Raw genomic sequence first — 27,465 nt, forward strand, 5'->3', positions numbered from 1 at the left:
AAAGGAAGGGCCAGGAGAAAATGCAGATTCAAGTGGAAATTTTGAGAACCAACCTCTTTCAGCATGAACCAACAAGAATGATACCTTTTGGTCTCCCTCATCTCCTTTCCTCTGATGGGGGGACTACAGTGGTACCTCGGGTTACAGACGCTTCAGGTTGCAGACGCTTCAGGTTACAGACTCCGCTAACCCAGAAATAGTACCTCAGGTTAAGAACTTTGCTTCTGGATGAGAACAGAAATCGTGCTCCAGCGGCACAGCGGCAGCAGGAAGCCCCATTAGCTAAAGTGGTGCTTCAGGTTAAGAACAGTTTCAGGTTAAGAACGGACCTCCAGAACAAATTAAGTTCTTAACCTGAGGTACCACTGTACTGCCATATTTCACAAAGCCCATCTGGCAACCCCATGACTGGTTCATAATCCCATATCTCTTAAACAAGTTATCCAAGTAATTATCTTTTGTTTCTTCTAATGATCTGGACTTGTCAATAAGGATCGGTTTGCTTTCAAATTGAGTGGTTTTGTTTGGGAAGGTGAGCTCTGTTGTTGTTTTTTAGGTAATGTAAACCATTGGCCTTCTTGATGTTGCCAGCTTCCAAATCCCATCAGGCCCAGAATCACCAATCGTCAGGAATGATGGGAGATGTAGTACAACGGCAACATGAGGAGGGCCATAAGTTGTCTAGCCCTGATGTAAACCTAAAAGTTAACTCAGAGATTAAAAATGGCACACTTATGGTACTTCAATTATTGCTGCCATGTTGTGTCTTAAAGTGTAAAATACGATGGCCTCAGATTTGTCCCATCAAGGAGTGAAAATGAATCAAGAAAATAAAAGATGGTCGCCCCCCCAAAAAAAAATCTATACAGAGTTGCTACATCCACCTCCCACAAAAAGAAACCCCACCTATTATTGCCACGAAAATGTATTTTTTATTATATTGCACCGTCAATGCACATAGTACTGTGCAGAAGAGCGTGAGTTCTGCCCTTGGTAGCTTTCAGTCCAAGTTTTGACAGAGATGGATTAAATAGAGGGAGGCAAGGAAAGATAGTGGGGAAATTATGGGGGCTTTATTTCTGGGCCTTATTATAATGGTCTCTTTGGTTCTGAAATTTCTATTCTCCTCAAGGTGATTTACAGAGTGCCTGAGAAGACAACATTTTGTGGTGCTTGAGCAGGTCACCCATGATTCTTCAGAACATTACTTTTAGGAAATGTACCCCACTTTTATAAACAGAAATTGTGAGGAAGCATTACAATTTGAATCACAATTACAGTGGTACCTCTAGTTACAAACTTAATTGGTTCTGGAGGTCCGTTCTTAAGCTGAAATTGTTCTTAACTAGAGGCGTGCTTTTGCTAATGGGGCCTCTTGCTGACGCTGCGCCGCCGGCGCACGATTTCCGTTCTCATCCTGGGGCAAAGTTCTCAACTCGAGGTAACTCTTCCAGGTTAGTGGAGTTTGTAACCTGAAGCGTTTGTAACCTGAGGCATTTGTAACTCGAGGTACCACTGTTAGGTATTCTTTACACACACACACACACACACACACACACACACACGTAGAAAGGAACTCCCTAGAACTAGGGAATATTGGTAAAACCTAAGGCTCAAACACACTATACATTTAAAGTGTTATCATGTCTGAGAATTGTGAGGAGACCTTTGTTCCCCTCACAGAGAAAGCCATCACTATTTTAAGCGGTATGTTCCCATTTTAAATGTGCAGGTGGGGCCTGTGCAGATGGGGCCCTGTGGAACACCCTCCCATCAGATGTCAAGGAAATAAGCAGCTATCTTATTTTTAAAAGACATCTGAAGGCAGCCCTGTTTAGGGAAGTTTTTAATAGTTAATGTTGTATCGTTTTTAACACTTGATTGGGAGCCGCCCAGAGTGGCTGGGGAAACTCCGCCAGATAGGCGGGGTATAAATAATAAATTGTTTTTTATTGTTGTTGTCAATTATATCCAACCTGCTACTCTCTGGATGTCTTGAACTCCAACTCCCATCTGCTCCATCCAGCATGACCCACATCAAAAGAGGATGGTCCAAAGTATCTGGATGGCACCAGGTTGGAAATAAGCTGAGGGTAGCTAAGGAGACAAACCTAGACAGCATCTTAAAAAGTTGAAATATCACCTTGCCAACAAAGGTCCGTATAGTAAAAGCTATGGTTTTTCCCTGTGATGATGTATGGAAGTGAAAGCAGGACCATAAAGAAGGCTGATCGTCGAAGAATTGATGTTTTTGAATTATGGTGCTGGAGGAGACTCTTGAGAGTCCCATGGACTGCAAGAACAACAAACCTATCCATTCTGAAGGAAATCAGCCCTGAGTACTCACTGCAAGGACAGGTCCTGAAGCTGAGGCTCCAATGCTCTGGCCACCTCATGAGAAGAGAAGACTCCCTGGAAAAGACCCTGATCTTGGGAAAGATGGAGGGCACAAGGAGAAGGGGACGACAGAGGACAAGATGGTTGGATAGTGTTGTCGAAGCTACCAGCATGAGTTTGACCAAACTGCAGGAGGCAGTGGAAGACAGAAGTGCCTGGCGTGCTCTGGTCCATGGGGTCATGAAGAGTCGGACATGACTAAACAACTAAACAACAAAGCTAAGGAGAGTGGTGTTAAACGAGCTTTTCCCCATCTGATGTCCTTCTGTTATTTCGGACTACAACTCCCATTTCCCCTGATAATTGACCATGCTGGCTGGAGTTGATAGGCACTGCAGTATGCCAATGTGGAGTATGACAATTTGAGGGATGTTCACTTAAACCCTTCAGATGCAATTTTCTGCGCGCTCTCTCTCTCTCTCTATATATATATATAAATAGAAGTGGATCTAAGGGAATTGGAAATATCACAGCATTTGAAAAAAATGGGGGAATAAGGAGATTCAAAAAGGAAACATTGTCCACACCTAGCTGATTGCGTTAACAGGTGGGAACAAAATCTTGCATTCTAGGGGAACACAAAATTCCTAAGAAATCTTGAAACCCTTTCCAGTCCCCTTGCAAATAATTTTTCCTTGCAAATAATTCAAAAATATATCTGAACTCACTGTATACCATCTATTCGTGTTTACGCGCAGTCTAAACACAATGGGATGCTTTTTAATTTAAAGCTTTTATTGGATCAAAATTTCCTATTTCCATTGCCTGAATGGGATTTTGTACATTCCAGGTAAGGACTGTCAATCTGAGCCAATGAGCATAGGAGTTTAAACCCTCCAATCCGAGAAGCGTAGGGGAACAGATGTTCCTGTCCTCTACTGCAATTCATCTTGTGCACCTAACTGGGTACTTTTGCCCAGAAGCATCTGTGAAATTTTAACCCATTCACATCTCCTTGCTGGAGATCTCAGACAAGATAGAGGGAATGGAAGCTCCAAGACTCACAATTTTATGGAAGACGCTATATGCATTGTCACTCACATGCAACATTTGCAAACCCAAAACTAGGCCTTTCCACATACACAACACCTACTACAACTTTACCAAAGAGATGTTTTTAAGTCTATTCTTTCCACCAGGAACTTCAAAAAAGAAAAGAATTTTTTTTTTATTAGTGTTGTAATATCATGGGTAGAATTTACAGGAGCTTAGGAAGCCATTCTTAAACTTGACTTTCAAGGATTTTCCTGTTTAGTTTCTGAAATATTTTATTTGGAATATTATACACAGCTAAACAGTACAAAATTCCAGAAAGGTGTAAAACTGGGGGGGCGGGATTAAAATATAGGAAGAAAGAACAGATTAAACAGTAGAAAGAAAGAAGAAAGAAAGAAAGAAAGAAAGAAAGAAAGAAAGAAAGAAAGAAAGAAAGAAGACATGCCTGTGAGTTAACTCATTCTTCTGGGAAAGCCTGTAAAGAAATAAAGTTTTTTTAATCATCCATTGTTGGATGTTTCAGAAGGGGCTACTACTGAGCTTGATAATAGGCCAGTGGAATGAGTAAGCTGCTGCTGAACTACTGCTGAGATTTCTTCTTGGTACTTGGCTTCATTGCATTGGGTCCTATACACAAAAGGTTCCCTTGTTCCTGATCTGCTGGAAAAATCACTATAGCCCGTCAACAGTGGTCACTTCGAAATGTCTTCACATGCTGTCTCCCTTCAGAGATTTTGCGCATCATTCCTCGGGTTTGGAAGTCCCATTGGTGACTAGGATGCACACACCCCTTTACCACTGACCCCACTGAATACAGTGTGGCATACAGAATATGTTCCCTAAGAGCTCCTGGCCATAGCAATGACCCCATTGCCATGACAATACAGCCACTGCCACCACCACCTTCCTGGCTGGTGTTACTCTGACACAGTGGCACTTTGACCTGTTTTGCTCATTGGCCATTGAGGCATATAAATCAATTGTCCAATATTTTCAGTTAATATTATAAAAACAATTATACTTATCAGAACAGAAAAGGACAAAAGAGAGTTTGGCATAAAATAAGCAAAACATCAGCATATGGATGTACAAGTGAGATCAATTCCTTCCTGTAGTAGATACGATAAAAGTTAGCTCAGTAAATCACTAGGCCAATATAAAATACCAAGCCTTCGTCCTCTCCTCCTCCTTCCAGATCTGGGCATGAAATTTCCCCAGCCAAGAGGTCCTTAGGCCAGGATGTGAGCAGATGGCACCATCTTCAGTCACTGTTTGCTCTACTGGGTAAGTCATCTCTGGAGACTGGAATGGGTATGGTAAGCTGTCTTTCAGAGAGCCTTGTCTCTCATTGCTGATCTTCTATTTAAGAAATGTGTATAGATTTCTGATGAAATATTTAACTATTTGTGGCATAATGAGGTGCACATGGCAAATGCACTGCATTTACTATGTTGTTATTTAGTCATATCCGACTCTTCGTGACCCCATGGACCAGAGCACGCCAGGCACTCCTGTCTTCCACTGCCTCCCGCAGTTTGGTCAAACTCATGCTGGTAGCTTCGAGAACACTGTCCAACCATCTCGTCCTCTGTCGTCCCCTTCTCCTTGTGCCCTCTATCTTTCCCAACATCAGGGTCTTTTCCAGGGAGTTTTCTCTTCTCTTGAGGAGACCAAAGTATTGGAGCCTCAGCTTCAGGATCTGTCCTTCCAGTGAGCACTCAGGGCTGATTTCCTTCAGAATGGAGAGGTTTGATCTCTTTGCAGTCCATGGTACTTACTCTCCTTTATTTATAGAAGCATAACACTTGAGTTTGACCAAACTGCGGGAGGCAGTGGAAGACAGGAGTGCCTGGCGTGCTCTGGTCCATGGGGTCACGAAGAGTCGGACACGACTAAACGACTAAACAACAACAACAACACTGGAGAAGACCCAATGGTGACACACTGAGGCTTAGTCTACAGATGCGGTCAAATGAAGTGGTAAAATGATAGAATCATAGAATCATAGAGTTGGAAGAGACCACAAGGGCCATCGAGTCCAACCCCCTTCCAAGCAGGAAACACCATCAGAGCACTCCTGACATATGGTTGTCAAGCCTCTGCTTAAAGACCTCCAAAGAAGGAGACTCCACCACACTCCTTGGTAGCAAATTCCACTGTCGAACAGCTCTTACTGTCAGGAAGTTCTTCCTAATGTTTAGGTGAAATCTTCTTTCTTGTAGTTTGGATCCATTGCTCCGTGTCCGCTTCTCTGGAGCACCAGAAAACAACCTTTCTCCCTCCTCTATGTGACATCCTTTTATATATTTGAACATGGCTATCATATCACCCCTTAACCTCCTCTTCTCCAGGTTAAACATGCCCAGCTCCCTTAGCCGTTCCTCATAAGGCATCGTTTCCAGGCCTTTGACCATTTTGGTTGCCCTCCTCTGGACACGTTCCAGTTTGTCAGTGTCCTTCTTGAACTGTGGTGCCCAGAACTGGACACAGTACTCCAGGTGAGGTCTGACCAGTGCAGAATACAGTGGCACTATTACTTCCCTTGATCTAGATGCTATACTCCTATTGATGCAGCCCAGAATTGCATTGGCTTTTTTAGCAGCCGCGTCACACTGTTGGCTCATGTCAAGTTTGTGGTCAACCAAGACTCCTAGATCCTTTTCACTTCAGGTAGCACTTCAAGCTGCAGTTGGTAGGGATTGCATTGTTGAATGCTCCCGTATGTGTGTTTAAAAAACACCTTCCTGTAAGCAGAAAACCAGCATAGTCTGGGGGACGGCTGTGGCTCAGAAGTACAGAATTTGCTTTGAGTGTGAAAGCTCTGAGGTTCAATCCTTGGGCATCTCCAGGTAGGGGTGTGGGAGACCCCCCTGAAACCCAGCAGAACTGCTGCCAGTCAGTGTGGACAATGCTAAGCCAGATAGACCAGTAGTCTGACTTTTTCAAGCAGCTTCCTATGTTCTTTTTTGTGGGAATGTTGTGGATAGTAGGAGAGGATATATTGATTAAATAATATCCTTCCTCAGTCATGGTAGTGAGTCAGTAGCAGAGGACATTCCCCTGTATATAACAGGAAGTTAGTTGGTAGATTCGTTTGAATCTCTTGAGTTAAGCAATCCAGTCTGGCTTGTCCAGATTGGATTGTTCCTGGTAAATCCCGTTTGTTCCCTCTTAAAAAGAACAAAGACACAACAGTCTTTTTTAAAAGTAGCGATAAGAAGTTTACTTACATTCAGTTCACAATTTGATCCTGAAGGCAGGCTTTAGCTTGTAGTTACAGAAGAGACTGTGAGTTCATCCCATATGGGGATTGAGCCCATGTGTGGCTGTATGAGAGCCAGCAGACAGCAAAATACATCAAGATGGAATAAAACAAAGAGGAGATGACTTCGTGACCAGCCCTTTCATGGGGTTTCCCAGGGCCACGCCCATCTACCTGGTCACACGCAGACAGGTGTGACAGGAAGTCCTCCTGGCTGGAGTAACATCCCCCTGTGTGTCCACTCTGGGCAAACAGGAAATGTTGTACTTGACTGCTATAGTGATGCTACATCCCACATTTTTTTATGTGCTGTAAGCTGCCTGCCCACAGAGGCTGGGGAAACCCATCCAGATGGGCAGGGTATATATCAACAACAACAACAATTCCACAGCAGGGAGCAGACTGGACAGAAACCATGCCAAATGTTTTTAGTATGTGTGATCTAACACGGTGGAGCATTGCAACCCACTGCCCCACCCCCCAATTTGCAGCTTGAAATGCTCCCGTAGAGTTATGCTATATGCCACCTCCCTCTTATTTTAAACCAACAACGCTTTTTAATCAGATGTAATATCACCCGTTGAGCTGAACAGCATTAGCTAAGGACCATAAAGGATCTCAGAGACACAGATATACAATGCAACCTTGCTGCCAAAAGGTTGGGATAATATTTCATTAGCAGTCAAAAGCAATCATATTACTTAAGGATTTGGATCCCTCCAACAGCAAAATTACACTCCTGGAATTTGAACAGAATTTATTGTCTCGGCGTTTTGAATAATAGCGCAAGGCTGTTAAGGTAATATGTATTCCTAAGTATATTATAGAAATATGTGCAATGTTATGGGAAGTGATGAAGGCTTTACGCTAGCCTTCATGCAAAATCTCTGCCATGGGATCCCTTCCCTTCTACAAGGCGTGGAGATGAGTCTCCAAATGCTTGAAGCCAATTTTAAAAAAGGATAATAAGAGCTCTCTAATAGCCAAAAGTTATTACTGCTAAAGTGTAAATCAATGCACTGTGTGCATGTTCCAAGAATGGAATGTAAGGCTGAATGAGGTTTGTCTTAATGGAAAAAAGAATTTTAGATTACTTGTGGAGCCAGATTCTGTAGAGACAATTAGATATTTAAGACTTTAGCCCTACCCCTAGTGATTCAAACACAAGTCCCGCTGATGTCAGTGGGTGTTTCCTGTGTAGAATTAGTGAGAGAAGTGCATCCTGAGATCTTTGAAGTGCATTTATATCTCCTCCATCTGGAGTAAAAGATATGTGCTTTATAGTAATGGTCAGAGACTCACGGATTGCTGGTGTAGGAGGCCCAAAATGTGGGTGTGTATCCGTAACTGAAAATTCAGATACACATGAATAATTGCCAACTCTCATCAATGGTGGTAGTGTGGCAACATGGCTTATGATTCTTTCATCTTGCTGGGGAGGTGCAATGAGGCAGTCACACACAGACTGCTCACATACACAAAATTCTGCATCTAATCAATTCAGCTACAGTGGTACCTCTGGTTACGAACGTTTCACATTACGAACGCTTCAGGTTACGAGCTCTGCTATCCCGGAAGTAGTTGCTCTTGGTTGTGAATGGAAATTGCGCGTGCAGCAGGAGGCCCCATTAGCATAAGCGCGCCTCAGGATAAGAATGGTTTCAGCTTAAGAACGGACCTCCGGAACGAATTAAGTTCGTAACCAGAGGTACCACTGTAATTGGAAATACAAAAGGCCACTCATATTCTTTTTAATAGTGCTCTATCGCTTATAGGATATGTATTTGTTTATAGAATATATGTTACTGAATTCTTTTTGAAGCATTTGCGCCTCCTCCCCTGCAATGAAAAAGCCACACAAATTTTCACTTTTGTATGTTGAACTGTATGCATAAAACTTGCATTTGGGTGTTTCTTCTGCATGTGTACAAGTAGGGATGGTGCACCAAGTGGGGGAAAGCTGTGTGTTCTCGTTCCTCTCCATGCAATGAGCTGAGTTTCTGAGAAGTATTTTACAAGTTACTAAGCAACTTAGCTTAGTCGTTACTTATGGAAAGCTGTGTGAAGAAACTTCCATAGACCCATAGAATTGCAGAGTTGGAAGGGACACTGAGGACCACCTAATCCAACCTCCTACAATACAGTTTATCATCAGAATATGGAACATCTTAGCTAGAGGCTGATCGGTTCACAGAATGGTCTGAAGGCATTCTACTGCTGAAGTTAAATACGTTTGCCCCATAAACTACTTGAACGGGACTTGGATGGTTTCCAGCAGAGTGGGCCATAAATGTGGGCCCCCCCAAATATATATATATAGTCTGCCCCCCCAATGTCTGAGGGACAGTGGACTGGCCCCCTGCTGAAAAAGTTTGCTGACCCCTGGCTTAGGGCTTTTCCTAAAATCAAGTGGCATATACATTTTGTTAAATAAACTGTGGAGTTTGCTCAGATTCTTCTCTTATTATCCTTGAACCTCCACAAACCAATGCCTCTTGCTTTTCTGCATGAACTAGAGAGCAGAAAGAGAACCTCTATTGATGCTGCTGTTGCCTTCTTTCCTTTCCTTTTCTAATTACATGTGTGTTGCTCTGAGCCTGTTTCCACGACCAGCTATCTTGGAATAATAATCCCTGAATTCACCAAAGATTCAGGGTGTCGACCAAGTGAGACCTTTACCACAATATTTCTGTGGTCACCAGATCTCTTGTCCAGTGAGAAAGCAGGGTAGGAAGATTCCAGCTGATGATTTTTATCTCAAGTGGTATAGAAGAATGCATACACAAAGATTCAGTATATTTACCAAGCCCGCACACATCCTTCCAGGTGAAATCCAAGGCATGCTGCTGTAATCTTCAACTCCTCTGTGATTTTTTCCTCCAAATGACCCAGACCTTTTCCCCGTCTTGTGCATATCTACGCAAGCCTCGCCGAACCCACTGGGGCTCACTCAAGTCCCCAGGACTGCAGACATAGTTATCACATGCAGTGCTCAGACCATTAATTTGGATAATAGGTGAAAAACAAAACACTTAGTATATTTTTAAAAATATTTTATTTGTCTCTGTCTGTCTTGCTTGTCTTAGTTATCTTGACAAGGCAAGACTTTAACTTATTTGGTGTAAATTCCATGGGGGGAAAGAGAACATTTTGCTACATATTTTGCAAGATTTTGCTGTAGTTTTGAAACGCATGTCCTCTAAATTGCATAACCTCTTTAGGAGCAATTCTGTTCATTATGACTAGACCTATTGCATGTTTTTTTTTCCTGTAGGAGAGACCCAGATTTTAATTTCAAATATTTTTTTGTAGTAGGGTTGGAGTTTCTTTTTTTGGAAGGGCCTGGTGGGATAAATTAAGTCTATTTTCTCCTTGATTGCCTTGTTGGATCTCTTTGTAACTTCACCTTGTATTCCTTTCTGTTCAATACTTTTCAAAGTACTGAGAGTTTAAAGAGGCACAATAAATCCCAGATCAGTTTTTAATGACCATGGTAAGCCTGCTTGTAATATGTCAGTAAGCTGAGCCTAAAAGCCAATGGGGAATAGGCCATTTCTGCCTTAGTAATTGCCTGCACAGAAAGATTTATAATGTCATTATGTGAATCTACAAGAAATAACTCATAGAAGCGAAATACCCTTAAAAAAATTACAATTCTCTTAAAAAGCTAGTCTTTCATAAAGGCTAAATCATAAAACTACTTTTTAAAGATATTTTATGTTTAAAAATAAAACTCAATAAAAATAGAAATGCAGGGAGATTAAATCAATCAGATGCCTCTTCTATCTGTTTGCAACCAAGTTATATGTTGGGCAGAGGAGTGATGCAGTACACAATTAAGGCTTGATCGTTTGTTGCTGAAATCAGAAACGAGGGCAGAAAGAAATATGTTTTTAAGCCATTTTTCTTCTATCTGTGTGCTATTCCAGACAGCAGGGGATTGGGGGGTGGGGGTGGAAGGAAAGTATGGAATGGTTGGTTAGCAGTGGAATAAAATGCATGTTTATTTGAAGCTACATTCTAGCCCTTCACAACGGCTCTGGGCAGGTAAAATTGCAGATTATAAAGCAAATAGAAAGTATCTCATTAAAATAAGTAAAAATTTAATAGGCAATAAAAAGCCTTTCATCTATCACTGTGGTTTCCATTCGTCCAAACTTGATGTGGAGCTTTTTCCACATCAATTTGCCCACCAAGGAACCAATCTTTGCATGTTGGCCATAAAGCCTGAAGAATTCCTGATACATTTCTCAGTAACATCCCAGCTCTAAGAAAGCGGCACGAAGACTGCTGCTAAGCTGTAAAATGAGCCATAATATGAGTTTGTTCAAATACGTTGGGAAAATAGTCAAGATTGGGCTTTGATGAGTCTCTGTGATGGGGGGTGGGTTCCAAAATAATGAGACCCAACTCAGAAATGCTACCAGAAATGCCTTGCTACTGGACACCTGAACTTCTGATACTGAAGACCTTGAGACTAGTAACAACCTCAACACAGTGGTTCTCAAAGGGTGTTTGTGCACCACACTGTTGTGTGGCAGGAGAGGATTGCAAATGTGGCAGAAAGATTCAAGGAAGGACAATCAATATTATATTTTTGGAATGATTCGTGTTCTTATGTAGCCGCATTGTTTGATACTTTCTGGATGTCCCATGATCTTATTATAAAGTAGTGGTGTTCTGAGTTATAAGTTGTTTCTCTTTGTTTTCTAATGTATTACTTATCAATAAAGAATTTGGTGTGGCGCGAGCACATTCTTATCCCGAAAGTGCGGCCCACCCAGAGGAAAAAGTTCGAGAACCGCTGCCCTAACAAAAAGCAGTTGCTGGGACCCCCTCTTCTGCAAAGATATCCACAATTGGATCACGATCTTGTACTGTACAGTGCTAGATGAACATGATTTCCTGCCAACATTGTCAGGTAACAATATCACCTCCCAAGGAGCTCCTTTGCTAAGATGACCTTGCATCCAAGCGAAAAAGTTTTCTCTTCAACCAGGCCTTTTGCTGAATAATATGATACAGCTTTTTAAATGTGTTTGTGCGAGGGGGAGTTATACAGTGGACGCTCAGGTTGCGAACGTGATCTGTGCGGGATGCACATTCGCAACCCACAGCAGCGCGTTTGTGCACGCGTGGGTTGCGATTCAGTGCTTCTGCGCATGAGCAAAGCACAATTTAGCACTTCTGCGCGTGCGCGACCGCTGAAACCCGGAAGTAACCCATTCCGGTACTTCCGGGTTTTGGCGGTCCATAACCCAAAAAAACACGGCAGCCATTTTTGTGACTGGTGCCCATGGCACTTTCTCTAAAATATCCTACTCTGTGCTAGTAGGGCTGCTGGTTGGAGGAGAGAACTGCAGAGACTTTGAACTGGGATATCAATAGAATACTCATTAGAATCATGTGGTGCCTGACAGCCAATCACTTACTGCTTCCTTCTATAATGCTCTGAGATCAGCTGCAGTACCTCAGTTTGGGAGACCACCAGGCTCATTCTCTGTCACAGTAGTCCTTGACTGATCACCTACCAGCCTGGTGCTTGCTTCTGCTCTTTGTATCACATGCCTCTTTCTCTGCTCCAGGTACTTGCTGCTTGAGCACCTGAGACTCACTGCTTTACTTAACAGTAGTACCAACCACTGATATATATATATATATATATATATATATATATATATATATATATATATGCAGGTTTTGGTGTCCTCGGGTGTCTTCCCGTGTAAACGGGAAGACACCCGAGGACACCAAAACCTGCATTCCTGTACCCGTGAAAATCTACGAAAGCAAATATATATATATATATATATACACACACACACACACACACACACACACCCCAAATATATATATATATACACATATTACCAACCACCAAAATGCAAACAGTGAAAACCCCCATGCGGCTGATACATTGGGTATACAATATTCAATAATATACATATTCAATAATATTCAATAATAACATTTTTGAATCAACCATATGTACACTTCTATATACCTTAACACTTCTCCCTCCACAAGGTTTATTTAACTTTTAACATTTTAATTGCCCCAAATTGTTCAAACCTACCCAAATAATTCAGTATCTTCTCAAACCAATCCTCCTCTTTCTCACTGACCTTAAGCCCTTTCATTCTATGTATCTTCACAGTTAGGTATTCTAAAATTATAATATTATTCAGTTTTTTCCTCCATTGGTTCACCCCTAGCTTTTCTGCATTTTTCCAATTACTTGCTATAACCTGTCTAGCTGCAATTATCATCAATTTTACCCATCTGCATTCCTCTTTTGTTTTTAACTCGGCACTACTCAGGGTAATAAGAGCCATTAATTTAGTTATTTCCACATTCCTTCCCACAAGTCCCGATATTTCCCGGGTTATTGGGAACCAATCTGTTCTCAAAATTCATTAAATAATGGACAATCCCACCACATATGACTGTACGTTCCCATCACTCCACATTTCCTTCAGCAATTCTTACTTCCAGATTGATATAACTGTTGGAAAACATTGCCCCCTCGGGAGAGGCTGGCCCCTCTCCCAGGCTCCAGGGCATGTTTGCCGGTGACCTACCCTGGCTGGCATCCCGGCAGTCCAGAAAGATCTTGATAGGCGACATCTCCCTACGTGGAAGATGCACACCCTCTTTGTCCTTGCATTCCAGCAGGAGAAAGAAGAAAGTCAGAAAGTCTGTTTCATCTACGGTTTATTTCTGACTGTACAACTGTACAAAACATGTCCGTTCAGTTCAGTCTCCTCCGAGCAACCGAGAAAGACTTCCTTCACAAAAGCAACAGGAAGGTCTCATATTACACAAAGAACAAATCCCTGTGAACCGCCCTGTGAACTGCGTGGTACATCCTTTCCCAGGGCTAGCCACATCATGTGATGTAAACATCGAGCTGCTTGTTTGCAGCTGTGTAGTACTCATATTCCAACATCAACCTTACCTGTGTATAATACCATTTTTGTACCTGTTCCTGGATTATCCTAGAGGTCACAACAAAAGGTGGTCCAACCACTGATCTAAGAGTGATGCTCAGATATATAGGATATCTGCGCAATTGGAGACATCTGTAGGTACCATTGCTTTGTATGTGAGGCTAATAGCACAGGCATCTTTGACCCACCACAGAGCCAGGCCATTAAAAGTACATTGGCACAAACACTGCTTTTGCTCCACTTGTATAGCTACAAAGCACCATTTCATCTTGGCAAGTGTTCTCCCCTTCCCCTCTCCCCCCCCCCCCGCCTTATGCAGTTGGGTGTTCTTTATTTTGAAACAGAACTAATCTGCATACGATCAAATATGTGAGCTTCTCCTCATTACGGGCACTCAGACCTATCTAGAGAGGATGCTGATAACTCTATTACCTGAATTTTATACAGGCACATTGTAGCCTCTCTGCATCCGTACAATTCCCATTTGCATTAGTAGGAGGATTCAAGTACAGAAACAGAGAGGGAAATAAATCAAGGATCTCCGAAATGTATTTGCCTCCTCCATCTGCTCCAGACAAGGCTACATTTTAAGTCTGCAGAGGATTTAGTCTGGGTACTGGGAAAGGCATTCCACAAGCTTGCCAAGTTGCTTAATGATGATTTTGAAGGACTGATGCGGGGATGGGGTGATCTGTGGTCTTTCGGATTTAGTAGAACTCCAGTTCCCATCAGCCTCAGCCAACACCGTAACTGGTTGTGCTCTTTTATCTCTGGTTGGGGACAGAGGGTGGCACTAGGGAGGGAAATGTCATCGCGCCACTCCTTGGTGTGTGGAGTGCCGCAGGGCGCAATTCTCTCCCCGATGCTTTTTAACATCTTTATGCGCCCCCTTGCCCAGATTATCCGGAGCTTTGGGCTGGGCTGTCACCAATATGCTGATGACACTCAGCTCTATCTGCTGATGGATGGCCACACTGACTCAGCCCCGAACACACTGACCAGATGCTTGGAAGCTGTGGCTGGATGGTTTCGTGGGAGCCGATTGAAACTAAATCCTTCGAAGACAGAGGTCCTATGGCTAGGTCGGGATGGCATGGGGATGAGGAACCAACTCCCTTCTCTTGTGGGGGCCCAATTAGTGCCATTGCCTTCCGTTAAGAGTTTGGGTGTAATCCTTGATGCCTCCCTTTCCATGGAGGCGTAAGTTACAGCAACAGCCAAGGCGACATTTTTCCACCTTCGCTGCATCAAGCAACTGGTCCCTTACCTTTCCCGCCCCGACCTGGCCACAGCGATCCATGCGACGGTCATCTCCAGGCTTGACTACTGTAATTCGCTCTATGCGGGGCTGCCCTTGAAGCTGTCCCAGAAACTCCAGCGGGTACAGAATGCTGCAGCGAGGCTCCTCACGGGGTCTCTGCCATGGGAGCATATTCACCCAGTGCTTTTCAAGCTGCACTGGCTCCCAGTGGAGTACAGGGTCAGATTTAAGGTGCTGCTTTTGACCTTTAAAGCCCTTCACGGCCTAGGACCCTCGTACCTATGGGACCGCCTCTCCTGGTATGCCCCACGGAGAGCCTCAAGGTCCATAAATAACAACACCCTAGTCGTCCCAGGCCCTAAAGAAGTTAGATTGGCTTCAACCAGAGCCAGGGCCTTTTCAACACTGGCTCCGGCCTGGTGGAACGCTCTGCCTCATGAGACCAGGGCCCTGCAGGATCTGATTTCTTTCCGCAGGGCCTGTAAGACAGAGTTGTTCCGCCTGGCCTTTGGCTTGGAGCCAATTTGATTCCCTCCCTCTCTCTCTCTTTTTCCCCCCTTTCTTTTCCTTCTCCTCCTGCGATGAGGCTACATTTTAATATTTTAATGTTCCATTATTTTAATGTATTTTATTTTTGTTTTTAAGTTGTAACCATTCATCTTGTTTTTATTATTGCTTGTAAGCCGCTCTGAGCCCGGCCTTGGCTGGGGAGGGCGGGGTATAAATAAAAAATTATTATTATTATTATTATTATTATTATTATTATTATTATTATTATTACTTTATCACATTGCTACACCATTCTGCCAAGGCACCAAAGACAGGTTACAGTCTTGAAATACTAAAACAAATAAATGATTTTTAAAAATTCCATTTGGCCCTGTGGGGAGAAGGGGTCAGTCCAACTGTAATGTAAGAATTTAACATAAGTAACAGCATCATTTATCCGCACCATTTATTTTATCATCCTGCGGTCCCAGACTAAATCAGCTCCTCTGTTCCTCCCTATCTGTGCCATCCCACCCAACATAATCTTCCACATTATCATCATTACAGTGGTACCTCGGGTTATGAACTTAATTCATTCCAGAGGTCCATTCTTAACCTGAAACCATTCTTAACCTGAGGTACCACTTTAGCTAATGGGGCCTCCTGCTGCCGCCAGCACGCAATTTCTGTTCTCGTCCTGGGGCAAAGTTCTTAACCCGAGGTACTACCTCCGGGTTAGCGGAGTCTGTAACCCAAAGTGTTTGTAACCTGAGGTACCACTGTACTAGCTTTGTCCTTATAAGTAAATTCAACTGAGTTCAGCCTTTGAAACTCCCTGCTAATTGAGATCAGGCAGGCACGTTCACTGTACTCTTACAACATTTTTGTTTAGGCAGGCCTATTCAAATATGTAACAGTTCCATGTGCTTTATTTCATTTAACTGCTGCTGTTTTTAATCATCTTTTGAATATTATTAAATACCTATTATTAAAAACTTATTGTTTCAGTGTTATGTTATATATTTAAGTAGACCACTCAGAGATTTTCTTGCAATCAAGCAGCATGCAATTGTCATTAAATAATATAAATAAAATTCAGTGATGCTTACTCCCAGGTAAGGAGAACAGGACTGCAGCCTTAAATAATTCAATTCAAACACTTTCCTATTTGACTCAGATTATGAATCAAAACAGCTATGGAATGATAAAGACCTGCATTCTGTCTCATAGCATTCACTACAAGTTCCTTGCGTTTACTTTCCAAAGAACTCTTTATAATGTAGTGAGAGATAGATAAAGATTGTTCAGAATGCACTAAGATAACAGAAAGTGAATCTGTCACAGACATTTGAGAAAAGCACATTCTCTTTCACCCTCTTCTTTTTTTATAATTGCTTCCCTAAAAACATTTCAGGAAACCCCTTAAAATGATGATCCTCCAAATGCATTTTCTATCATCTGTTTGCTGTTAAGAGACAACTTGTTCAGGAGAAACAAAGCACTTGAAGTGCTCAGATTTTTTATTTTTTTAAAAGTAAAAGATGTCTAGAATGATGAAGGGTACTGTTAATGCATCCCAAACTATTCAAGAGATTAGCAGGACAGTAATAAAAAAAAAGAAAAAAGAAAAATACTTTTGAAAAATGGAAGCTAAAGTAGATTCAGTTCTTTTCTTTTCTCTTTAAATGATATAGTTTTGGGACTGAGACGTTCGTAAGTGGCTCAGCAATTTGGCTTTCCACTTTCTAGCAACAAAAAGACTTTTGCATAGTAATGTGCATCACAGTAATCTGGATACATGGTTATTCAAAGTTGCTGTATAACAAGGTTGTTGCCACATCTTCGTTCACGGATCATCTGCATGGTGTCATGGTCAAAATATCCTCCTACCATGTTTTTCCTGCTCAGCATCCTTCCCTCCCCAAAAGCTAAGAAATCATCCATGTCAGGCTTGTCTATTGGCCCATCTTGAACAGTCCTGTCTACTTTGGGTAGTGTTCAATGGTTACTGTAATGGTTCTAGGGGTTGCTCGTGCGTAAGTTGTCGCCACACCTGGCTGGGTTACCTGGGTGAACCCTTTCTGTCCGGACAGCCACCCATCCGTGGCTGTCTCAATCGCTGGCAGAATCCGTCAGTGGGCATTTCTTGAACTTCTTCCAGCAAAGAAGTTCTTTGACGCCTAGTCTCCTCCTACTCTCCCTGCGTGGAAGTCTTCTGCGCAGGGAGGGTGTGGGCAGCGGAGGACCCGTGCTCTCCCCGCTGGTCTCCGGCGAAGAGTCCTGGAGCCTCGTCTCCGATTCCCCCATATTCCCCCCTTCTTCACTGGTGCTACGCTGATTTCCTTCCCCAGCAGATGGGCTGCCTCTCTCCCTACTCCGACCCTCTCTGGCATCCCTCTGGAGCCTTCCCTCCGCCTCTGGCTCCAATGGCAGTTCCCTGACAGTTACTCAGAGTAGAGCCACCGGCATTAACCCTCTAGGTCCATCTTTGATTAGACCACAAGGCAGGAGCGATTGCATCCATATCACAGCTTGCTGCCTTACACTGAGTCAGATCATTGGTCCATCAAGCTCAGTACTGTCTAAACACTGACTAGGAGCAGCTGTTCAAGGTCAAAATCAAAGGGTTCTTCCCAGCTCTGCTTTCTGGGATCCTTTGAAGAAGAAAGGCTTGGACCCTGGTCTTTCTGCATGAGATAGTGGCCTGGTTCACATGATGTTGTTATTGATGTTTAGTCGTTTAGTCGTGTCGGACTCTTCGTGACCCCATGGACCAGAGCACGCCAGGCACTTCTGTCTTCCACTGCCTCCCGCAGTTTGGTCAAACTCATGCTGGTAGCTTCGAAGACACTATCCAACCATCTCATCCTCTGTCATCCCCTTCTCCTTGTGCCCTCCATCTTTCCCAACATCAGGGTCTTTTCCAGGGAGTCTTCTCTTCTCATGAGGTGGCCAAGGTATTGGAGCCTCAGCTTCAGGATCTGTCCTTCCAGGGAGCACTCAGGGCTGCTTTCCTTAAGAATGGATAGGTTTGATCTTCTTGCAGTCCATGGGACTCTCAAGAGTCTCCTCCAGCACCATAATTCAGAAGCATCAATTCTTTTGCGATCAGCCTTCTTTATGGTCCAGCTCTCACTTCCATACATCACTACTGGGAAAACCATAGCTTTTACTATACGGACCTTTGTTGGCAAGGTGATGTCTCTGCTTTTTAAGATGCTGTCTAGGTTTGTCATTGCTTTTCTCCCAAGAAGCAGGCGTCTCTTAATTTCGTGGCTGCTGTCGCCATCTGCAGTGATCATAGAGCCCAAGAAAGTAAAATCTCTCACTGCCTCCATTTCTTCCTCTTCTATTTGCCAGGAGGTGATGGGACCAGTGGCCATGATCTTCATTTTTTTGATGTTCACATGATATAATAACCCAAATTAGCAAATGCGCAGGCTCCCACAACGCATGAAGCCAACCCTTGGCTTAGCTGGGTGACATTGTGAAAATGGGCACGGTGGCTTCATGCAACTGGAACTAGGAGCTCGGAAGTTAAGGCACCAGTTTCTGACTCACTGCGTCACCAGGACAATGATTCATGATACAGATTGCAGCATTCCTCTGGCTTTACAGAACAAGCTCACACCAGTAAGCGAAACAGAGAACATTGGTCCTCCAAATCGAAAGCATGTTTGTTTATCACAATCCTATAGAAGAAATGGAATTGCTTGAAGCAATGAAAATTCCAGGTTTCTGCAGGTCTCAAAACCCGCATTTGAAAGTCAATGACTAAGTTGATGGATCAGTTTGAAGGGGACTGAAATGTGAAACCTTTGTTGGGTACATCTCTTAGGGGACAGGGCTTTAGTTATTGCACTTGCAATGCAGGCCTCTTTCTCCTCACTTCCACCCCACCCCAAGAAAGGCCTTGTCCATTCTGAAAAAACTGTAGCAATGATTGATGTCCTTTAACTTGTTTAGATCCCATTGTTTAGGCACCTTCCATTTCTGACTGCCTAATTTGTATTTATAGCTAGACATCCCCGTATGGCATATATATATATTGTTAAAGGTTTTCTATCAGGTTCCTCTGAATAGGACTATATTGTGGGTTGTCCTGAGGCAATACCTGGCCAGAGATTTGGATTTGACAAAGGAAAATTGATAGCCCAGGATATTCTGGCGATGTGTTTCCATGGGAACTAATCATTAGACGATCTTCCTTAAGTCTTCTGAATGGGGCAGAAGCAGACCTTTCCCCACCGCAGCTAAAGATGATATAATCTAGGTGCCTGAGAAGGAAACAAATGGGACAGGCTGCAGTTTTGAAGTGGTATGAAGGCAGATTAAGAGAGACACCGAGACAGCTGAGTTGTATGCTAAGAGCAATTTGGGCTGCTCACTCTTTAGAGATTAGATGTGGGAAGAATGGGCTCTGGTTGACTGTTTGAGTGTTTAATCTGGACCTCTACCTAGGCTCAATCTGTATATTTTTAAATAAACTCAAATATTACAAAACTCCAAAAGCTTCCTCATAAATCTGAACCTGGGTAGGCACTGTACACATGGAATATCTCACTGTTTAGAGAAGGGAAGGTATTGCAACAGTGCATTCATTATACACAAGGATGCAGGGATGGTGTGTGAGTTCTGCTATGGATTCTAGAGACCAGACACCTAACTCACTTGTTCAGGTATGTTCTGGAGCATCGCAATCTTAGCAGCAGCACCTGGTTGCATGATCTTCAATTTAGCCTGACTCCCCATCCTCCAACAGTACAGTGGTACCTCTAGTTACAAACTTAATTGGTTCTGGAGGTCTGTTCTGAACCTGAAACTGTTCTTAACTAGAGGTGTGCTTTCGCTAATGGGGCCTCATGCTGCCACTGTACCGCTGGCACATGATTTCCATTCTCATCCTGGGGCAAAGTTCTCAACTCGAGGTAACTCTTCCAGGTTAGCGGAGTTTGTAACCTGAAGCGTTTGTAACCTGAGGAGTTTGTAACTCGAGGTACCACTCTACAGTGGTACCTCGGGTTAAGACCTTAATTCATTCTGGAGGTCCGTTCTTAACCTGAAACTGTTCTTAACCTGAGGTACTACTTTAGCTAATGGGGCCTCCCGCTGCTGCCGGGCCGCCGCACGATTTCTGTTCTCATCCTGAGGTAAAGTTCTTAACCTGAGGTACTACTTCCAGGTTAGCGGAGTCTGTAACCTGAAGCATCTGTAACCTGAAGCGTCTGTAACCTGAGGTACCACTGTAATGGGTTTGTACCACTAGCTGAACCACAAGCACCCCCGGAAGAGGGTAAAGTGTCCCCCCGTCACTTGCATCCCAGGTGTGTGTGTGTGGGAGGGGCGAACAGAATGTATTTTGGGAGAAAATGGGGCAATCTTTTTTGACCTTACATTCGTCCCCACTGAAACAGTATTTGGGTCAATAAAACTTTCTGCAAACGCCAGGTTAACAACCAAACCGCCAGAATTGTGTCATAGCCTGTAACGTTGCACCACATCTTAAGTATTTATTTGCACAATGGAAGATTGAGACATTTCTCGACAAACGGTGTTGCAGCGTAATTGGCTGCATATGACCTGCTGCTGTGTAATGAGCAGGCAAGGAAGGATCCAAATGGTAGATAATTTGCCAAATGTTTTTTTAAGCATACACAAAGCCAGAAAGGAGTTAATGCTAAATTCTAATGGAAGGCCTTGTGTCAAGAGATTTCCTTGAAAGTGAATTTACGGTTAAAGTGGCATTTCTGAGTCCTGTGCACTTTTAGCTCGATGGCTGCAGCCAGCTCTGCGACATCTTCAGAATAAGCTACTGCTATTCCAGCAAAACAAAAGAGCCATTAATGACACCAATTAACCAGTGTAATTCTCATTTGCGCCTCTTTATTACCTCCCATATACAGTGTATGATACATCCCATTAATTGTTAACATACACGCAAGTCAAGATCTTTTATTAGACTGGGTCATCTATCACCGATGCAGAGATATAGCTGCGTTTTTGCTGAGGCTGCTACTCCTCACCTCAGCATTTCTATAGCAAAACCAATTTTGATAAATACTAACCAGGCCTTTCTATTAAAAAAAAAAAATCCCGAGGTTTATATCGAGGTCTTTTCTATGGCTAAACGGTGGCAACTGATGCTAACTGAGACAGGTAAGGAGAAAGGGAGCCAGAGGGAACAAATTATAGTTTGCCCCATTCTTTTCCCTGTTGAGTTATATAGTTGGAACACTACTTTCCAACACTGCTACCCTGGGAAACCCCAGGCAGTTCAAGTTTTCTTTCCCCCCCCTTTTTATAATTTTTATTTATGATTTTCAATTTTATACATTTCAACAATTTTACAATCATTTTAACATTTTGAAACTCGACTTCCCTCCCCCTCTTCTTGCGGTTCCTTTTTTTTTCCATTTTCTGCATGTTCCAAATTAACTTAACTTAATCATTTATTCATCTACTTTAAATGTATGCTCTTATAAAACTGCAGATTATTACAATAATCCTGCCAATGTTCTTATTTGCTTACAGTTTGTTTGTAAATATTCAATAAACCATTTCCATTCTTTTATAAAATGTCTGTTATCTTGATTTCTTATTTTTCTGGTAAGTTTCACCATTTCTACATTTTCCATAAGCTTTTAGATCCATTTTTCTTTCATTGGTACTTCTTTCCATTTGGGGGCAAGTAACATTCTTGCCGGGCAATTCAAGTTTTTTCCGGATTGATGTCTCCTCTGATTTAGCACTAAAGACCTGATTTTTCCTGGGAAAGGAGCGAGACAAGGTGAAAGCCATGCAGACCCATGCTTTCTAGACACAGAACAAGCAAAGGTGTGGATGAGCCCTTAGACCATAGAGGAAGAAGAGGAAGAAGAAGAGTTTGGATTTGATATCCCGCCTTTCACTCCCTTTAAGGAGTCTCAAAGCGGCTAACATTCTCCTTTCCCTTCCTCCCCCACAACAAACACTCTGTGAGGTGAGTGGGGCTGAGAGACTTCAAGGAAGTGTGACTGGCCCAAGGTCACCCAGCAGCTGCATGTGGAGGAGCGGAGACGCGAACCCAGTTACCCAGGATTACGAAACTACCGCTCTTAACCACTACACCACACTGGCTCTCAGGAAGAAGCTGATATCCAGTAACACCCCCTGAGAATGTCCGCAATTATTCTCCCACTGCCAGTGTTTTCTTTTTACACTACAGTGGTACCTTGGTTGATGAACTTAATCCATTCCGGAAGTCCATTCTTAAACCAAAGCGTGCTTGAACCAAGGCGTACTTTCCCACAGCAGTGGGGGACTCAATTTACAAATGGAACACACTCAACAGGAAGCGAAACATGTTGTGCTTCCAAGGGAAAGTTCACAAACCAAAACACCTACTTCCAGGTTTGCAGTATAATCCAAGTTGCTCATAAACTAAGCTGTTGTTAAACCAAGGTACCACTGTAATTACAAATCTTTCACATTTTGAAAAAATGCTGTCTAGTGATGTTCTCACTACTGCTACTCCTTAGCATCATTTTCAATTTCCCCCCTTTATCATGGGTATTTTTGCAGAAGTTTTAGCATTCTTCATTGCCTTCTCTTGCCTTCTTCACGACTTAATCTGAATACCTGTAATGATCGATCTGATTTTGTTGCTGCTACAGCTGATGTGATGATGCTGAGGATGTTTGTCAGCAGGATGCGTGTGAACCATACTTTCACAGTGATGTGAAAGCTACCTTCCTGCCATGGGGCCAGATGCCACTGTGGAAATGTAAGGAAGGACACCTACCGGCTCACATTTAACATGGCGCACTACCTCTGGGGATACAGAGGGCAGGCAGGTGCTGCTCACTTTGGGGGCTCGCCAGTAGACTGCACAAGCTGCTTGATCAAGTAACCCAGTGCCATACCAAGTGGTATAATGGAAGCAATCAAAAAAACAGTGATGATGAACATGGTTGTATTTCTTCTGCTGAATCCCATCTGAAAAGTATTTTGGGAACATCAGTTCAGCAGCAGGAATGCCAGGAATTTAGGTAGGCATTTGGTTCCTGTTCACAGAGAGTCCTTCATGTGCCCTCTCAAACTGAAGCCTTACTGAGTCCGAGGTTTCAGATTGGTCACTGTCTGAGCTTCAGAACATAAGAAAAGTCAATGGACCATCTAGACCAGCATCCTATTCTCATAGCATGCCAGGTGCTGGAGACGACAGGAGGAGAGATTGCTCCTGCGCTAGGGCCCTGTCTGAGGGTTTCCTAGAGGCATCTGGGTGGTTGCTGTAGGAGTAAGATGCTCGACTAGATGGGCAATTGGCTTTTCTTATATTATTATGTTCTTAAACTCAGAGGGTAGCCAAGAGAGAGAAGGACCATTTAGGCTGCCTCCTATGAAATGCTTGTTAGGATCGTCCTACTCTTGTGTAGGACCCTGGTAGGGACACATGCCCAAGTGGCAAGTTCTCTCCCTCCTGGTCTGTCATTCGGGAGCTTCAAAAGCTTTCTTCAGCCCGAACATCACAGCAACTGATACCAAGAAGCATCAGCACACTTACGATCCTGCAGAGTATTGGCAGTTTGTGTAACAGAACTCAGTAGCCTGGGATGGCCTGGGAGTCCGATTCAGAGGCTGAACCGGAGGAACCCCAGCCTGCACAGGAGTCCCCGCCTCCAGGGCCAGCTGAGCTGGGGCAGGGCCTTGGATCTGAAGCGCCTGCACCTGTGTCGGGTCCTCAGGAGCAGGCACCAGGTGATTCCACTCTGGCTCCGGAGGTGATTGAGGACACAGTGCCTACAGGTGTGCCTCTCCCAGCCCTATCAGGGGAAGGCAAGTCTTCCCCTGGGTCCAGTAACCCTCCAGCCTCTCCTGAGCTGCAAAGGCTCAGGGCAGAGAGGCGAAGGGAACTGGTTTCTCCCAGGAGGAGTGCTCGCCTTAAGGCCAGGAGAGGCGGGTCTCCTGGGGGAAGGGACCGCCCCTGGCCTCAGAGAAGATAAAGGCCAGTCAGCCCAGTCCCAGGTTGCGGGAGCAACGTCGTTGAAGAGCTGTTTCGGCCAGTACCCAGACCTGCACCTTCAGAGTTCCTGTCCTTGCCCGGCTCCTCGCTTCGGACCCTGCTCCGCCCTTGGATGGCAATCTTCAGACCCTCGACCCAGGACCCTGACCTCGCCTCCCAGTAACCTTTCCCCCAGGACCAGCACAGTAGCACAGCATTTGGGCCAATCTACTTTTATTTACATATACTATACTTGGAGCATTCTGACTTAGCTCCTTCCTCTTTCTCATCAGACAGCAGAGAGAGAAAACAAAGGACAATAGTCCCACATCACGGAACACAGTAACACTAAAACATTCTGTCTCCGCCACTTCCCACACTGTAGAATGAAAACATATACCGTCATGTGATAGACAACAATCTCATGACTGCAGACATGGAGCAAAAATCCTAACAATGCTATCCCTAGAGAAGCTCACCTAGTACCCACAATGTTGTCCCTTCAGTGCCAGGTTAAGTCATTTCTGTTCTTGAATATCAGGTTTTAAGTCCCTGTGATACCCTTGGAGAGTTTAGTATATGGCTGTTTCAGTCCTGTGCTGTGTATGGCATTTTTTAATGCACTCGTTTTGTATTTGGGTTTTTTCCACTGATTGTCTCCTGAGCTTATTGCAGTCCCCCCCCCCCCCCCGTAGCATGGCTTTATCGTGTATGTTCTTTCCCCTCCTTCTTTTTTTATCTTTGTGGGGCGTCTAGAGAATTTATTTTATGAGGTGTCTCCTAAATACAACAAATAAAAAAATAACACCTAGTCTCTTTCCTGTTTTTGACATGCACTACTGTAACTTCTGTGACAACCACAATCTAAAACTTATAAGGCAGTATAATGCTACAGGATAAAGAACAATTAGAGACTATGAAAGGAAAGGTGGGAGAGGAGGGGAAAAGTAATAAAGAGTATATAATTACATGGTAGGTGCGTATGTTCTGTTAGCTTTGCATATCCTTCTCTCTTTCTTTAAAAATAGATTGCAGAGAGAAAAAAATACCTTGGTTTTCATTGAAAACAATAATTATCCAAGTTATACTGAGGGTAAGTATACACAGTACTCAAGAATATATTATAACACATCCCAGACAGTACAACAGTGTGTACCTTCCAGAGCAGAGCAAGTGACTACCACATGTTGGAGCCAACTGCACATTTTACTGCCTGCCAGATTTGGAAAATGGAAGCAGAACCCTGAGACTAGAAGCCAAGCTGATATAGACAGGGGTCTGAGACAGGTCAACAGAATAGGTTTAATGGGCTCCATACAAAGTGCATTCAGGGTTAGGAACATAAGAAAACTGGGTTCAGAGCCTAAGATGCTCTTTCAACATTAGGGTGAGGAGGAAGAGGTCAGAAAGAAAGGGAAAATAGCTCTGGAAAATAGGACAGGCAGTGGTGGCAGATGTTCTCAGGTTTAATCCCCATCATCTCCAGGCTAATGTGCATGCAGGGAGACCATGTACGAAGGTCTGAGGGTCAACAGCCTTTCAGTGTAGGGAATAGTGAGCTACATGAGCTAATGGTGTGATCTGTCTCAGTATAAGGCAGATTCCATTCTTACTTGTGATGTCCTAACAGAACATCCACCATGATACAGAGTGATTATCCCTGAATGATTTGCATTTGGCATATATCAGGGCATCAGATAAAGCTCAGAAAAATATTTGCCAGGATTTTGAGAAGATTACTAGGTGAGTCTTCTTTCCCCTGAATGGCCTGTAATTTTTAATCCTATAGTTACAAGGACCTGGTGTTTCATCCATTTTGAGGTCAACTCCATTGGCTTAGGGTTGCCGTGGAACATTGGCCAACAAGCTTGATCCCAGGACAGTACATGAGACCCAATGGTATCATGGTTTGGTAAAAAGGAGTGTCTCTTCTTGAACTGAGAAATTAGAGGTGAAGATGAGAATTTTGTAGATGTCCAGTAATGTCAGGAGAGCTTTTAAAATATAAAACAATGCAGGATGTCCTTCACAATGATTGATACTTAAGAGGTACTGGGCCTATTTATTTGGACAAAAATATGCCAACTATATTATCTATTACAGTGGTACCTCAGGTTAGAGATGCTTCAGATTACAGACGCTTCAGGTTACAGACTCCGCTAACCCAGAAATAGTACCTCGGGTTAAGAACTTTGCTTCAGGGTGAGAACAGAAATCGCGTGGCGGCAGCACGCCGGCAGCGGGAGACCCCATTAGCTAAAGTGGTACCTCAGGTTAAGAACAGTTTCAGGTTAAGAATGGACCTCTAGAATGAATTAAGTTCTTAACCCGAGGTACCACTGTATTTATGGAATACATGTATGCCTCATATTTCCATTGCAGCAACATAATTTAAAATGCAATATATAAAACTTACACCAGCAGAGAAAAACAGAGATTGCATCGTAAACTCAGTCAAGCACATAGGCTCATTGAAACAGATGTATTGACATGACTAAACAGATTTTGAGGGCGAGGAGTCCTAGGCACCGGTATGAACACCATCTTGAAGGGGCCCCCCACCCATGTACCCACCAAGTAAAACGCAGTGAGACATGGAGACCCCACCCCACAATGACCTGAGTGGACAAATTCTTTCATCAGAATTTGTTATTCAGATATCCTGGTCCTGAATCTGTGGCAAGTCCGTTCAGGGCTGGCCCAGTACATTTTGCCGCATGAGTTGAAAGAAAAGGTTGTAAACTCTCCACCTATTATATATACAGAAATCCCTAGACTGGGAGATGAATCTTATTTCAGTACTGGGCGCAGGACAGCATTCCCCAATGTACCTGAGCCTGGCAGGTCAGCTTAGATGAAGCAAGGCAGAGCTAACTTCTCACACAGGTCCACATTGCCTTTGCTCTCTCCAACAGCATTTGCCGCCTGTTCTCTCCCTAATGGTACAGCCTGCTCTGAGCCCACTTTTAAGGTTACTGAATGTTTCTCCAGAGAAGTCCCTCGTTTCTTCAGTGTGGCTTGATTAGAGGTACATGTCATGTCACTATTCTGATGTACCGTGCAAACACCGTTTATTTGGGTGTACACTGCAAGCACATGTCTTCTGAAACATGATTTATTAACACAGTGA

The sequence above is a fragment of the Podarcis gaigeae genome (assembly GCF_964106915.1).
Source record: "Podarcis gaigeae genome assembly, chromosome: 6".
NCBI classification, from domain to species: domain Eukaryota; kingdom Metazoa; phylum Chordata; class Lepidosauria; order Squamata; family Lacertidae; genus Podarcis; species Podarcis gaigeae.